The sequence below is a fragment of the Myotis nattereri genome (assembly GCF_964212035.1).
Source record: "Myotis nattereri genome assembly, chromosome: 5".
NCBI classification, from domain to species: Eukaryota; Metazoa; Chordata; class Mammalia; order Chiroptera; family Vespertilionidae; genus Myotis; species Myotis nattereri.
The window spans coordinates 39,098,409-39,115,465 of NC_138080.1; the positions used below are offsets into that span (position 1 = coordinate 39,098,409).

At 46.8% G+C, this 17,057-nt stretch overlaps 1 protein-coding gene across 1 annotated transcript in view; it reads left to right on the forward strand.

The window, feature by feature from the left end:
- The first annotated feature begins 9,478 nt into the window (after positions 1-9,478).
- The window catches only part of SCRG1 (stimulator of chondrogenesis 1), a 94,647-nt gene continuing 87,068 nt past the window's right edge, over positions 9,479-17,057 (forward strand). The window contains exon 1 of the mRNA XM_081090648.1: positions 9,479-9,496. The gene's annotated coding sequence lies outside the window, so the exon portion shown is untranslated. The remainder of the gene's footprint in view (positions 9,497-17,057) is intronic.

A 17,057-nucleotide genomic window follows, 5' to 3' on the forward strand; every position in this document is an offset into this window, starting at 1 on the left:
TTTCTCTCTCTCTCTCTCTTTCTCTCTCTCTCTCTCTCTCTCTCTCTCTCTCTCTCTCTCCCATCCCTGCCCGCCCCGCCCCCCACTCTCCCCACGCACACACCCGGTTTTTTTCTCCCCACATGGGAGGGAGCCTAGGGCGTCTTGCATTCACAGGAGGCAGTAGGTGGCTGCGCAGAGGCGCTCGAGGAGGCCTTTCTGGAACTGAATGGAGCCCAGTAAGGGACTTTGGAGATGGGGTGGTTGCAGATTCAGGCCCAAGGACTTGCCCAGGACCCGAGATCCAGCTGTGGCAGAGTTGACGCATTATCCGATTCAGAGGCCCTGGGTCGCTTGTGGCATTATACCTGCAAAAGCACATTTTCCTGTTGGTAAGTGCTTCATGTGGTCCAGATACACTGGCTGTATCCCCAGGCCTTAGCTTGTAGCTCAGAACATAAGGTGGCACTTCAATCTTTACTGAATGAGAATTGAATGAACTAAGTGAAGGCAATAGCCTGCAAAACACTTTTTTTTTTTTTACTTCAGTCTAAACAAGATTCAGTTGCAAAGTTCTCTTCCACATTAACTGCTGCTAGTTACTATTATTATTGTCATTATTATCTAGATCACTGTCCCAGATTTTTTAAATTACCCAGTAGAGAGACACAGGGGACAGTTGGCTAAAAGTTCAGGCAGTTTGCCTTAGGAATTTCTCAAGATGAACTCTAGGGATATTTGGAGTCATTAAAGTGATCTAATTCAACTTCTGAACTTCCCTGAAAATGAACTAAGATCCAATGAGGTAAAGTCCCTTGCCCAGGGCACACAGCTCTGCTGAGATGGGGGGGTCGGGGGGTGGGGAGTGTCCTCATCCCATCCTCACTGCCTGCTTGGCTCACTACCCCAGATTGCCCTCAGTGGAAGGACAAGCTGGATAATTTCCTCTCTTCTAGCTTCTTCCGTTAAATGGACTCCTTTCATCACCTCTGAAAAATGATCCCAGGATGTTATCCCTCTGCAAATTTACATGTAGGATTAGTATTAAAGGCAGTGGTAAATTCTTGAGGCTCCCATTTAAAAGAAGATTCATGCGGTCTCCAGAACCCGCAGCTTTCTGAAATGCAGCATCGATGATGGTGGGGGGAGGAAGCACATGACACATGGAGATGATTAAAGACCAATCTTATCAAATCTCCCAATGTTCTGGTGACTTATATGATTTATACACAGAGAGCAGTGGATACATTACCTGACAAGTAGTTAGAAAATCTGGACTTTAGAGCTGGCTTTGCCATCAACCCATTGCATCTCTTGACTAGTCAGGATCTCTCTCTCTCTCTCTCTCTCTCTCTCTCTCTCTCTCTCTCTCTCTCGATCACATCCCATATATAGGTCAATATGTATATATAGTATATATATTATCTATACTAATAAAAGGGTAATCTGCTAATTAGACCAGGAGACTAGACATCTTCTGACCATCTGACTTCCTTCCAGACAAAGCCACAGTGGTGGGGGCCAAGGCAGAGGCGGTTAGGGGCAATCAGGCTGGCAGGGCAGGGCAGTTGGGGACCATGAGGCTGGCAGGGGAGGGCAGTTGGGGGCCATCAGGCCGGCAGGGGAGTGGTTAGGCATCAATCAAGCCAGTAGGCAGGCAAGCAGTTAGGAGCCAGCAGTCCCGGATTGTGAGAGGGATGTCCAACAGTCGGACATCCCCCGAGGGATCCCAGATTGGAGAGGATGCAGGCCTGGCTCAAGGAACGCACCCCCCCCCCTTTCCCCACACCCCATGCATGAATTTCATGCACTGGGCCTCTAGTATATAATAATATATGTGTAAATCTAGGTCATCTGTTGGTCCACAAATCCAATTTCTGTTCTCATATTTTCTGATGCAAGCATATGTATCAACATACCATGAACTCCTTCCTTACTAGATGGAGAAGCGACAGAGCCAACACTAGAATGCTGCTTATTCTTGTATTAAGTACTCAGAGAATGATAACCTTGCAAAACACTTTAGAGATGCTTCAGCCCCTTCATCCTACAGCTGAGCACCCCGGAGCCCAGAGAGCTGATTTCCTGGGTCATGCAGTTGGGGAGCCCAGGTGGGCATCCTGCTCAGTGCCACACTCCTCCAAGAAGTTCCTGCAGAGGTGGGACCCACCAGTGTTTGTAACAGTTTTACATGAGCATGGATCAAGTCTTTCGGTTACCTCCTTCTACCACCCCAACTATCCTACTTTCTCATTTATATCAGGAATATCTGTGCCAGAATATAATAGTCTTGGAGGAGGCATTTAAAGCAAAACACAGTCAGTACCATTTCACTGGGGTGTTGCCTGTGTAAACATACCAGCTCTATTGTGTGAGACCTTCAAGGATCACTGGGACAAGGTGATGGCTCTTCTGATGAGGAATATAGCAGCAAGTCTCATTTGTTTTTATTTATTTACTTATTTTTTAAATATATTTTTATTGATTTCAGAGAGGAAGGGAGAGGGAGACAGAGACAGAGACAGAAACATCAATGATGAGAGAGAATCATTGATCAGCTGCTTCCTGCACGCCCCACACTGGGGATCAAGCCTGCGACCCAGGCCTGTGCCCCAGGAATCAAACTGTGACCTCCTGGTTCATAGGCTGACACTCAACCACTGAGCCACAATGGCCAGGCTCATTTGTTTTTAGAATCTTGAATTCAATGTTAGAAACAAAAATCCCTGGTCACACTTAATAAAGAGGCAAAATAATAATTAATTAAGAAGGTAAAGCCAATGTTCAGGATAATATTCAACTCACCTTTCTCCCTCACACAACAAATTCCCAAATTATCAATATTGGGAGCAGGTTAGAAGAGCTAACTAAGGAATTATCCACCACTCAATGCAGGTTAGTAAAGCTGCTCTTACTTTGGGGGAGCACCTTTCTGATGTGAGAAAATGGCTCGGGGGCACTGTCACCATGTTGAAAATTAAGTCTAGGGCACTTTCTCCCCCTGCCTGCCTGGCCCTGGTTGACCTTGACTAGCCTGACTGATGCTGTCTCTCTGGACTCCAAGGTGTTCCAGAACAACAATCATGATATGTTTTCCCTGTCTGTATAGTGGGACAGGAAGTCCCTCTACCCAGCAGCAGTCTTTTCTTCTGTCACTTTCCAGCTGGGGCACCTTGATGACTTTGGGGCTAAAAAGAAACCTACAAAGCACCAGTTCTGAAAGAGTGTCCCTCAGCAGGGACCTTAGGCATGTAGGAGTGGGCTATGCAGCCCAGACAGCCCCTCTAGAATGTTCTCCTAGGCAGGAATGGAGCAAGACTAGAGCTGAGAATTCAACCAACTGGAGGTAGGCATGTCGCCTTTTGCCTTTAAGGCTGCATGGTTATGTAAATTGTTCTTTGGAACTATAGTTGTGTAATCTGGTAGAGAAAGCTCTCCTGCCACTCTTCTTAATTTACAGGGTCCTGTTTTAGACCTTTTCTCTTCTCACATAGAAACCTCTTCCTGGGCAATTCTTAGTCATAATACTTCCCGGGATTGTGAGGATTAAGTGAGATAATCTACTAAAAGTGGTTTACACAGTGCCAGATACATAGTAAGTACTGGATGCACGTTAGCGATTATGATGGTGATGATGATGATGATGATTAATTATTCTGTGGTTTCAGTTGATGTAGATGGCATATCTCTTTACAATTCAGTGTTCCTTGGAGTACCAGACCTGAATATCCAACTCCCTACTGTAGGGCATTTCTTTGTAGATGTACTTAAATTTTTATTTATTTTTTAAAATATATTTTATTGATTTTACAGAGAGGAAGGGAGAGGGATAGAGAGTTAGAAACATCGATGAGAGAGAAACATCGATCAGCTGCCTCTTGCACACCCCCTACTGGGGATGTGCCCGCAACTAAGGTACATGCCCTTGACCAGAATGGAACCTGGGACCCTTGAGTCCGCAGGCTGATGCTCTATCCACTGAGCCAAACTGGTTAGGGCTGTACTTAGATTTTTAAAACTCACCCTGCTCGCCCTAGCCGGTTTGGCTCGGTGGATAAAGCATCGGCCTGCGGACTGAAGGGTCGCAGGTTCGATTCTGGTCAAGGGCATGTAGCTTGGTTGAGGGCACATCCCCAGACGGGGGATGTGCAGGAGGCGGCTAATCGATGTTTCTCTCTCATCGATGTTCGAACTCTCTGTCCCTCTCCCTTTCTCTCTGTAAAGAATCAATAAAATATATTAAAAGAAAAAAACAACTCACCATGCTCAAAACAGAATTTATTTCTAGTCCCTGTTGCACACTCAGTCTGTTCTCCTAGTCTCTGTGAGTGACCATCGCCCATCAGGCACTCAGGCTGATAACCTGGCAATTGTCACCAGGTCCTCTTAAATATCTTTCAAATCCATCCTCTCTTCTCCCTAATCCATTTCCTACCTTAATAATGACAGATACTGAGTTTGGCCTGCAAAATGCCATCATTTCTCCCACTGCCAGTGGCCTACTCTCCAGTCTGTCCTCACAGCAGCTGGAGCGATCTTTATATAATGCAATTGGATCATGTCACTTCCCTACTTTAAATCTTTCATTCACTCCCTATAGACCAGGAAAACCCAACTGCTGAGCATAGAATGCTCTTCATGGTCTCCTTTCTTGCCACTCCCTGCACACACACGCCAAGCTCTGTCTCTGCTGAACTAAACTGAACACACTCTAGTTTCTTTTGCCTTCGTGTCTTTGCATGTGATGTCTTTCTGCCTGGTACACAACTTCTCTCCATCTCCATCGGACTTCATTCTATTTGTCCTGCAAGATCCAGCCTGGCTGTCTCTTTTTCTTGGAAGCCTTCACTAGGCCCCAGACTGATTGCAGAGTTTATTATCCTACAGGATTGTAATTTCTGTCTCTTCCACTAGGTGTGAGTTCTTGAGGGCAGCCGAATACATCTTTAATATTTGTGGCCACAATGTTTTAAAGCCTGGCACACCGAAGGTGTTCTTCACATGCATGCTGAAGATGAAAATGGTCCAGAATTAGAATGAATGGCCTTGGTTCTATAGCTTCTTATCATCAAGATTTTGGGAAGGTTATGTTTTCTGAGTCTCAGTGTAATCCATCTGTAAAATGGGGAGTGACAATGCCCCTAATATTGTGAAGAGTAAGTGAAAAGTCAATGCAAAAGTAGTCTGTAAACGGTGTGGCATGGTACATGAGTCTTTACTATAATCAATGCAAACCCACACTGGCCACACATGCACACATGTTCAGACATGCACTTCATGCATTTGTATTCTATGCATCCCTGTGTCTGCTTGTGCACCTGCATGGTTACCTGAAAAGCAGTTTTCAAACATGCCTTTCTCAAGATCCCAGCCTTTAAAAGGCACGCTGAGGTAGGTGGGTAAATAATTACGTTTGATGACTTCTAGATAAAGCAGTTGGTAGCAGTGTCTCTGATTAGCAGCCACTCTGTGAATTCATTACGTCCACACACAAATACAAACTTGGTGCAAATTTATAGAGCACTGAGCAGGTAATTATAGGCCATTACCATTTTTACTACGACTATTACCCTACCGTCCTAGTAAATCCGTAATGCTGAAAGGACTTCCCCACCAGGCTTTCATTTTATTTTCACATGATCCCTTGGAACAGTTACTGAAGGCGATGTTTTCCCCACTGTGCACGAGAACAAACCGAGGCATAGGGGATTCCCTTTACAGCCCGCCTCCTTGCCAATGTTGCAACCGAGTGGAGGTCGGAATCTTAGGGTGTTCTTTCTGCTGTTTTCGTTCTTCTCCCTCCGGTTGGTGTAGGAAGTTTGCGCAGAATAGGTGATGGATGCAAAGGAGCCAGGCTGATTAATGCGTAAGAGCTGATTTGCTAGTATACTGCTCTGAGTTGCCACAGTTATTTCTGCGCTTTGCACCTGCTTTAAATGTGGAGGCCGCTACTCTAACATCAATCAGTAGCGAGGGAAGTCCCTGGTGTTTTCCATTCCCCGGAGGATAATTGCCTGTCTGCCTCCAGCAGCGCACTGTTGCCCGCTACCCAACCGCCCGGCTGCCCTGCCCTTTGTAGATTTTTTTAAACTCACCATGCTCACCACAGAATTCATTTCTAGTCCCTGTTGCCTGCTCAGAGTCTGTTCTCCTAGTCTCTGTGCATGACCATCACACATCAGGCGCTGGGTGGAAGTCACCCCCGCCCCCCACCCCCGCCCCACCCCCGGCCAGCGCCTGCAATGGAAAAAGGAGAGCGCGGGCTCCTCTTCAATCTCATCGACCTCCAGCCTTTGGTTCTTCTTGAAGAAGCCAGGTGGCGCCAACTCTCAGCCGCTGCGGGCGCGGGAGGAGCTCGCTGCCGGCGCAAAGCAGAGTTCAGGGTGCAAGGCCGAGCACAGTCCCGGGGCCTCGCTCTCGCTCTGCGCCCTCCGCCCTTGGGAAATGCAGCTTGGCTTTTTCCTCCTTCCTCACCGCTCGCAGGAAGACGGCCAGCCTGAAGGGAAACGGGGTGTCCCGTGTGCCACATGGAGCTTGGGGAACTGACATCATTAAATCCACGAGGTTTGCGGGCTCTTCGCGGTGCTCACGGTGGGTTTTGATTTGGGGGGAGGGGGGCGGCGAGGAGAGGTCAAGGCCGGTTCCATCTGCCAGCATCCTGTACCTGTCTGTGCGGCAGATGAAGTGTGGGGCCCGGAGGGCACGCGCGCCTGCTGCGCGCACGGCTGTGGGCACGGGATCAGGTCTCTCTGTGCCATGTCGTGTGCAGGGGCCTACCTATTGCTAAGTGACAGAGTAGGTGCATGGTTAAAAAGAGGCAGAAGTCCTCCCAGCTCTGAAAGGAGGGCTTCCCTCCTGTGACAGCTGAGGGTCTGAATCTATTCGGGAGGCACACGTTTCCGTTTTCAAAACCTCATTTTTTATCCTTGAAATGTTAACAGTCTTTGAACTACAGTCGTTTCACAGGGAGAAGGGAGAGACTCCATGATGCAATCATATCGCTCATATTGATTTACCTGATTTAAACCAACCTTCCCTGTACAAAAATGTTTGTTGAAACTTAGAAAATAACTGCTGGTCTGGTGATGAAAATGCAGCCATCCACATGAGCTGCTGCAAACCATCACCAAGCGAAGTGAAGATGAATTCAATAACGGTAACGTCTGTTTAATTCACCCAGAGAATCTCTGCTAAGAGATTAAAGTCTGTATTGTGGCCTGCAGAAGTTGGAAGGTTTTAATTGAAATGACAATAACACACAGAGCACTCAGCAACGTTAGCAATGACAACAGTGTGCTGTTAATGCGGCTGCTCTGATGGTGCCCATGGTTCGCTGATCACAGTGTGCACGTTCGAGCAGTGTTTTTCATACTGCAGGTTACCAACCTTTACTAACCCATGTAATCAAGAATGTGATATTTCACTACCATTTTAAAAAATATATATTTTTATTGATTTCAGAGAGGAAGGGAGAAGGTGAGAGAGATAGGAACATCAATGATGAGAGAGAACCATTCATCAGCTACCTCCTGCATGTCCCACACTGGGCAATGAGCCCACAGCCTGGGCATGTGCCCTGACCAGGAATCGAACCATGACCTCCTGGATCATAGGTGGATGCTCAACCACTGAGCCGCACCGGCCAGGCTCACTAACATTTTTTAAGTGAAATAGAAAAGAATAGAAAATGTCAGAAGGATAGTAAGTATATTCAGACATTTATGAGTCCTGGGTCACAATATAAAAATGTATATCTTACCATGGATTACATTAAAATGACGTTTGAAAGCTGTGGTTTTAGAAACATCCATATTTCTCTAATAAGGTTCCTTCCCATCAGGGTTATGCTCTTTGGGTTTGGGGTGCAAGGTGCCCCCTGATGTACTCCACTGAGCAACACTGAGTGTATAGACTTGACCATGAAAATGAGCCTCAATGAAAAGGAGATTGGGAGGTGTGTTAAAGTCTCAGTACAGTGGCTTCTTTCCTGGTTATGAAACTGATACTGGATAAGAGATCACATCAGGCTTCAGGCCCCAGGGAGAGGACTGGCAATAAACAATGACAGAAAGCCTCAGAGCTTCAAGAAGATTGGCGGCCGGCAGCAGGGCATGAGAATAAGAACTCTGGAGCAAAGACCAAAGCAGAAGCCTGCTTATTCAAGCTGGGGTCGAGGGTGGGGGGAGTTTGGCCAGAGTCAGAAATTTGGGAATGGGGACTCATGATCTTACCAGGGAAAAGCAGAACAGTCTTGAACCATGGGAAACAATTCAGGAGCCCAGCAATTGATGTTGGGGTTCAGGAATGCTTCTATCTCTCTTCTTCCTCTCCATCTAAGAAGAGCAGATACTACTTTTATTGTTCAAGTTTTAGGACACTGATTAAACCATATTTCCTAGAGAGCACTGATTAAACCATAGTTACTAGCTGATCCTTTGGCTCATCATTAACATTTTGTGTTAAGAGGTGATGACTCTCTTTGGCACTTTCTCCTATTTCCTGGTAAGAGAACCCACTAGAACCTGCCCCCAAGAATGTCAGCCTTCACTTTTTCCCACCCCAGATATTAGGAGTGGTTGGCTCAACCAAGAGCCAGCTGGGGAGTGACCTTCCTTCTCTTCCCCTGACTGGGTTTGGGTTCCTGTACCATGTGGTCAGCTAGAGGGAAATGAGGTACAGATTTGGACTTTGGGGGAGATGGACCTCGGTGCAGACTCCGTCTTAGCCTGATTAGAACTCTGTACCGAGGCTTATTCTGTTTTCAGCCCTAGTAATCAAATGCGCATTCCTGCCCATTATCTATTGTTCCAGAAATATTTGCTCCCTGCAGAAGTTGTTCTGGAATTTAAGGGGCAGCAGAGTCACCTGGAGGCTTGATCAGACACAGATTGCTGGGCTCCACCCCTCCTTTGGACTCACCAGGTCTGGGGTGGGCTCGAGAATTTGCATTTCTAACAGGTTCCCAAGGGCTGTTGCTGCTGCTGGTCGGGAACCAGACTTGAGAACCATTGCTTGTAAAATCTTGAGATGGGTGTGGAGTGGGAAGGTGACTGGCAGGGCAAGATAAAAGCCCTCCTGAGTTCCGGGCCTGAGGACCTTCTTAATCCCATGAACGCTGCTCCTCCCTCAGCCAACACCCTGACACTCAAGGCTTCCAGGGTGTCAGATCTGGAGAAGGGTGATTCGATCATAACACCATCTCTCAGTGGTTAGTTTTTGGGGCTCTCCATCTTGAGAGCATACAGGTTCTGGGGCACTTTATTCTTGGGCGGGCCACTAAGGAGAATGATTCACGGTCAAGTGCCTGAAGGAGGGCTGTGTGTTATTGTCCACAGCACTTAGCGTGCCTCAGTTTCCCCACCGCCTTGTGTTGCAGGGCCAAGAAGTGTAAAAACTCTCATTCCCAGTCACCACTGCAGCAGGAGTTCAGAGCGAAGTTCAGGATCTCAGAATGAGATGAAGTCACGTGGGCTTGGAAAGGCAGAAAAGAAGGTGTTCACTTTCTTCAGCTGTGCAGGTACACAAGAAGGCTCTGGAAGGCGTGAGTACGGGTGGTGGCCGCATTGGTGGTCCACTGACTAGTCGCCAGCCTTGTGAGTGCAGGGGCTCTGATGGCTGCCCGACTCCACTCCTCCAGCTCTTCCGCTTGAAAACATACGAAGTCTGTCCGAGCTTGAAAGGTCGAGAGCAGTGGTTCTCAACCTTCCTAATGCCGCGACCCTTTAATACAGCTCCTCATGTTGTGGCGACCCCCAATGTCATTGTTACAAATTGAGCATAATTAAAGCATAGTGATTAATCACAAAAACAGTATATAATTATATATGTGTTTTCTGATGGTCTTAGGCGACCCCTGTGAAAGGGTTGTTCGACCCTCAAAGGGGTCGCGACTCACAGGTTGAGAACCGCTGGTCTAGAGTGTTTTGTTTGCTGTAAGGACACCTGGCTGGCACAGGGAATGAGTGTGTGAGTGCTTTGTGCCTGAGGGCTGGATTAGTGTAGGCAGAGGGTGAGATGACGATCCTCCGCTGGGAGAAATGTGGGGCTGGTGAGTCCAATCCAGGAGAGCTTGCCTGCTAGCCACAAACCATAGGCTGAAGGGATGAGCGTACTGGATCACACGTGTCTCCGTCTACCTCTCACTACAAAGCCTCACTTCCACTGGCTTCCCTTTTGGGTTTTTGTAGCAAAGCAGGGGAAAAGGCAATTTTGGGGAGAGTTCAGACAAAAATTTTGGCTAGGGCTCCATGTCTGTTTGTCCATTTTGATAGTCAATTATATATTTTCCTGTATTGTGCTCTAATTTCTGGACATTCACTCCCCAGTGAGGCTACAACCTACTTAAGGGAAGAGAGTGAGTTTTCACTGTGCAGCCCCAGAGGGAACAAGTTCCTTGGGCAAGTCTGCTTTGCTCATTGTGAACCCAGAGCTGGATGGACAGTGCAGATCTACGCTGTAGCTGCAGAAAATCGGGCTGCCTCTCCTGCCTGCCTCCCTCCCCAAAACCTCCACCCCCCATTTAATATCCCAGACCTGCAGCTATTATTCAGGAGCTGATCCTTTGGCTCATCAATTCTTCCTGAGCAGAGTGTATGATACGGGAAAATTGGACTGGAACGCACGGAGTTCCCCTGGGTGGGATGGTTCCCAGGTTCTTTGTCTTGTGGAGTTGAAGAATGAAACCACGGAGGAAAAGGTGGAAATTTACTGAGAAACAAACACAGACGCCCACGTGGGGAGGGGGAAAGAGTCCCACTGAGTTCCTTTTCTCTTCGGTTTATACAGGCTGCAGATCTCTGTGCCTTGACATCCCCCCTGATTGGTCACTATCCCCCTTAGATTGGTCACTATAGCAACTCCTAAACTCAACCTCACAGGAAGTATGTGAGGTTCCCTCTTCTCCCTTATTGTTTCCCTATTCCCTCTGGGCTTTCTTCTTCCCTCTTTCAATGAGGGGCTTCCTTCCCTTTATTCTGAAAATGTATCCATTCTGCAGCTCCCAGCTCCCTTATCCTATGGAAATGTACCTTCTGCTGCTCCCAGCTCCCTTATCCTATGGAAATGTACCTTCTGCTGCTCCCAGCTCCCTTATCCTATAGAAATGTACCTTCTGCTGCTCCCAGCTCCCTTATCCTATGGAAATGTACCTTCTGCTGCTCCCAGCTCCCTTATCCTATAGAAATGTACCTTCTGCTGCTCCCAGCTCCCTTATCCTATGGAAATGTACCTTCTGCTGCTCCCAGCTCCCTTATCCTATGGAAATGTACCTTCTGCTGCTCCCAGCTCCCTTATCCTATGGAAATGTACCTTCTGCTGCTCCCCGTTCCCTTATCCTATGGAAATGTACCTTCTGCTGCTCCCAGCTCCCTTATCTTATGGAAATGTACCTTCTGCTGCTCCCAGCTCCCTTATCCTATGGAAATGTACCTTCTGCTGCTCCCAGCTCCCTTATCCTATGGAAATGTACCTTCTGCTGCTCCCAGCTCCCTTATCCTATGGAAATGTACCTTCTGCTGCTCCCAGCTCCCTTATCCTATGGAAATGTACCTTCTGCTGCTCCCCGTTCCCTTATCCTATGGAAATGTACCTTCTGCTGCTCCCAGCTCCCTTATCTTATGGAAATGTACCTTCTGCTGCTCCCAGCTCCCTTATCCTATGGAAATGTACCTTCTGCTGCTCCCAGCTCCCTTATCTTATGGAAATGTACCTTCTGCTGCTCCCAGCTCCCTTATCTTATGGTAATGTACCTTCTGCTCCTCCCAGCTCCCTTATCCTATGGAAATGTACCTTCTGCTGCTCCCAGCTCCCTTATCCTATGGAAATGTACCTTCTGCTGCTCCCAGCTCCCTTATCCTATGGAAATGTACCTTCTGCTGCTCCCAGCTCCCTTATCTTATGGAAATGTACCTTCTGCTGCTCCCAGCTCCCTTATCCTATGGAAATGTACCTTCTGCTGCTCCCAGCTCCCTTATCCTATGGAAATGTACCTTCTGCTGCTCCCAGCTCCCTTATCTTATGGAAATGTACCTTCTGCTGCTCCCAGCTCCCTTATCCTATGGAAATGTACCTTCTGCTGCTCCCAGCTCCCTTATCCTATGGAAATGTACCTTCTGCTGCTCCCAGCTCCCTTATCCTATGGAAATGTACCTTCTGCTGCTCCCAGCTCCCTTATCCTATGGAAATGTACCTTCTGCTGCTCCCAGCTCCCTTATCCTATGGAAATGTACCTTCTGCTGCTCCCAGCTCCCTTATCCTATGGAAATGTACCTTCTGCTGCTCCCAGCTCCCTTATCCTATGGAAATGTACCTTCTGCTGCTCCCAGCTCCCTTATCCTATGGAAATGTACCTTCTGCTGCTCCCAGCTCCCTTATCTTATGGAAATGTACCTTCTGCTGCTCCCAGCTCCCTTATCCTATGGAAATGTACCTTCTGCTGCTCCCAGCTCCCTTATCCTATGGAAATGTACCTTCTGCTGCTCCCAGCTCCCTTATCCTATGGAAATGTACCTTCTGCTGCTCCCAGCTCCCTTGTCCTATGGAAATGTACCTTCTGCTGCTCCCAGCTCCCTTATCCTATGGAAATGTACCTTCTGCTGCTCCCAGCTCCCTTATCTTATGGAAATGTACCTTCTGCTGCTCCCAGCTCCCTTGTCCTATGGAAATGTACCTTCTGCTGCTCCCAGCTCCCTTATCCTATGGAAATGTACCTTCTGCTGCTCCCAGCTCCCTTATCCTATGGAAATGTACCTTCTGCTGCTCCCAGCTCCCTTATCTTATGGAAATGTACCTTCTGCTGCTCCCAGCTCCCTTATCCTGTGGAAATGTACCTTCTGCTGCTCCCAGCTCCCTTATCCTATGGAAATGTACCTTCTGCTGCTCCCAGCTCCCTTATCCTATGGAAATGTACCTTCTGCTGCTCCCAGCTCCCTTATCCTATGGAAATGTACCTTCTGCTGCTCCCAGCTCCCTTATCCTATGGAAATGTACCTTCTGCTGCTCCCAGCTCCCTTATCCTATGGAAATGTACCTTCTGCTGCTCCCAGCTCCCTTATCCTATGGAAATGTACCTTCTGCTGCTCCCAGCTCCCTTATCCTATGGAAATGTACCTTCTGCTGCTCCCAGCTCCCTTATCTTATGGAAATGTACCTTCTGCTGCTCCCAGCTCCCTTATCCTATGGAAATGTACCTTCTGCTGCTCCCAGCTCCCTTATCCTATGGAAATGTACCTTCTGCTGCTCCCAGCTCCCTTATCCTATGGAAATGTACCTTCTGCTGCTCCCAGCTCCCTTATCCTATGGAAATGTACCTTCTGCTGCTCCCAGCTCCCTTATCCTATGGAAATGTACCTTCTGCTGCTCCCAGCTCCCTTATCCTATGGAAATGTACCTTCTGCTGCTCCCAGCTCCCTTATCCTATGGAAATGTACCTTCTGCTGCTCCCAGCTCCCTTATCCTATGGAAATGTACCTTCTGCTGCTCCCAGCTCCCTTATCCTATGGAAATGTACCTTCTGCTGCTCCCAGCTCCCTTATCCTATGGAAATGTACCTTCTGCTGCTCCCAGCTCCCTTATCCTATGGAAATGTACCTTCTGCTGCTCCCAGCTCCCTTATCCTATGGAAATGTACCTTCTGCTGCTCCCAGCTCCCTTATCCTATGGAAATGTACCTTCTGCTGCTCCCAGCTCCCTTATCCTATGGAAATGTACCTTCTGCTGCTCCCAGCTCCCTTATCCTATGGAAATGTACCTTCTGCTGCTCCCAGCTCCCTTATCCTATGGAAATGTACCTTCTGCTGCTCCCAGCTCCCTTATCCTATGGAAATGTACCTTCTGCTGCTCCCAGCTCCCTTATCCTATGGAAATGTACCTTCTGCTGCTCCCAGCTCCCTTATCCTATGGAAATGTACCTTCTGCTGCTCCCAGCTCCCTTATCCTATGGAAATGTACCTTCTGCTGCTCCCAGCTCCCTTATCCTATGGAAATGTACCTTCTGCTGCTCCCAGCTCCCTTATCCTATGGAAATGTACCTTCTGCTGCTCCCAGCTCCCTTATCCTATGGAAATGTACCTTCTGCTGCTCCCAGCTCCCTTATCCTATGGAAATGTACCTTCTGCTGCTCCCAGCTCCCTTATCCTATGGAAATGTACCTTCTGCTGCTCCCAGCTCCCTTATCCTATGGAAATGTACCTTCTGCTGCTCCCAGCTCCCTTATCCTATGGAAATGTACCTTCTGCTGCTCCCAGCTCCCTTATCCTATGGAAATGTACCTTCTGCTGCTCCCAGCTCCCTTATCCTATGGAAATGTACCTTCTGCTGCTCCCAGCTCCCTTATCCTATGGAAATGTACCTTCTGCTGCTCCCAGCTCCCTTATCCTATGGAAATGTACCTTCTGCTGCTCCCAGCTCCCTTATCCTATGGAAATGTACCTTCTGCTGCTCCCAGCTCCCTTATCCTATGGAAATGTACCTTCTGCAGCTCTGAAGCCCTGTGCTTTTTCCATGAACCCCTTAATTTCTAAAATTTCCTGAACCTGCCCATTTCATCCCTAAAAACTCCTTTCAATAAGACAGAATGTATGTCACTGAACTAATTTTTGTCCAGAAGGAATTGATGGCTCTAGGAGACATGTCCTGTTCATATGCAAGACACCCTTCACGGGGGGAGGAGTGGACACCCCCACGCTGTGGCCCTGCCCTTGGCCAAGGAAGTGTGAGTAGGAAGACTGCCCTTGCGCTTTGGTCCTAAACGTCCATCAGCAATGATGCAGATGGAGACTGTTCCCCAGCCTGGACTCAGAGTGAAGCCTGTGGAGGAGGGCTGCTGGGATCCAGGATGGACATGTGGCTAGAACTTTTTAAAAAAATATTAATTTTGTTTTCGTCAGTTTACTTTTGTGAAGTGATTGAGATTCTATAGGCCTAATAAATGACACCTGTCATCCTGGCGGCAGTGTGGTCTGAAAGGTAGACTGGGCATGCTCAGTTTCTCCATTCAAACACACCGATCAAATCGCTGCTGTCCCTGGGGAGGCGGGATGGGGTGCGAATTACTCCGAAGGAGGCCCTACCCCCTGAAAACTTTAGGCGAGGGAAATAGAGGTTTCTGCAGGGATTTTATTACTGTAGAATTTTGTCACTCTATGTAGCTAAAAGAACTTGCCAGAAGTAAAAATATTAGAAGAGGCCATAAAAAGGTTAATTTTTGTCCCATTTTTATTCTTGCATATTTAGAAGCCTAGGGGAAGCATTCAAGTAACAGATCAAGGCATTGAAATAAAAGTTTAAGCAATGGTAATCCTAACCATTATCATTAAGTAAAAGCCATTTATTATCACATTGCTGCAATAGGATGGCGATTCCATAATAAGTGGGAACTGAGGCCTGAATATTAATAGGCCTGACTTTCTGCCAAGACAGCCCTTGCTCTGAGGGCCTGGCTCATTGTTAACCGATGGCCTGTGGCTCCCAGCACAGGCTGGGCTCTGGCTCCTGGGCCTGAGGGAAACGGGGTTGCTTTGAAACACAGTGTTCTTAATGAAGCAGTTCCTGACCCTGAAATGTGCCAGAAAATAACCTAAAAGTGTGATGAAAAACTGGCCTATTGAAAAGTTAGTGACACTTCCAGGGTTGATTTAAAAATAATAGATTTGTTTTATTTTGATTTAAATGATTTAATAAAGCCTAACAACGTCAAAGAAATTATCCAGTGTGTTTCATGTCCTGCAGCCTGGAATATCTAAACTGTATGCTTGCAAATAAACATCATTATTAGTGAAATTTTGTTGCACAATTTGGCCTGGAATATTTTGGGGTGTCAGACTTTTAGGCGCTATCACAGAAATTGGCAAGATTCAAGGGATTGTTACTGATTTAATAACATTTTTCTTTATTGTCCCCATAATCACCTGCTTTATAAACTGTGGCTAGAGCTGATGTTGCAACTGGTAATTTTCTTAGAACCCAAATGCATTTACATTTTTCCATCTTTTGATTTCCATCATTTCTGGGAATTGTCAGTAGATGGGAATAAAAAGAAAATACATTATAAGCAATTCAAAACACCAAAAACAAAATTCCTTGGACCTTTTACAGATACCACACATGCCAATAAATGTGGCTTTGCATTCCGAAGGCATTCAAGTGGGGACTGCATTTTCCTCATTAACCTCTCTTATACCCAAATAGTATTGTTTCTCAAGCCCATTTTATCAAAATCAAGTTTGACCTTTTAAATTCATTCACACCATGCCCGGCTAGCTCAGTCGGTAGAGCATGAGACTCTTAAATTCATTCACATTGACTCTGTTCAAATGAAGAGCTACAATGTCTTCTTTTGATCCCCAGTCATTTGTGCAGTCCTGGTTGAACTGAATCAAAGTTAGAAGGCCTGCCTATCGGTTTAGGATGAAATCAGGAGATTGATTGTATTGCACACAAAGCCAAAACATGAGAGATACTAAATATGGTTTTTCCTGCACTACTCAAGAAAAAGGTGGAAAAAGCAATCCATGATGTCCACCTGATATCTGAACATGTTTGCTTTCATATGGAAAACTATTTACGAAACAAATGTCATTTCTATTTATTTTTAATAGAAGGAACACCCAATCTGTTCTTAATCAGTCATAACAAATGATTCCTCTGCTAATGTGTGGACCTTAATTTGAAGCAGTGGTAATCTTCTCTTTTCTCCAGGACAGTCAACAGAGTTGTTGAGAAAGACTGTATAATTCTGGTAGGAGCAGAAATGTAATCTGATTTTTTTAAAAATATTTTTATCTATTTCAGAGAGGAAGGGAGAGGGAGTGAAAAACATCAATGATGAGAGAGAATCATTGATAGGCTGCCTCCAGCACACTAACATTGGGGATCGAGCCCGCAACCTGGGCATGTGCCCTGACCAGGAATTGAACCGTGACCTCCTGGTTCATAGGTCGATGCTCAACCACTGAGCCATGCTGGCTGGGCTAACTTGATTTTTTTTTTTTCACTTCTGTAAACACTTGTGCATGGACCTGCCATTTTTTGCCCTGATACAGAACAAAAGTATACATTGTTTTCAGTGTTGATATTTGGCA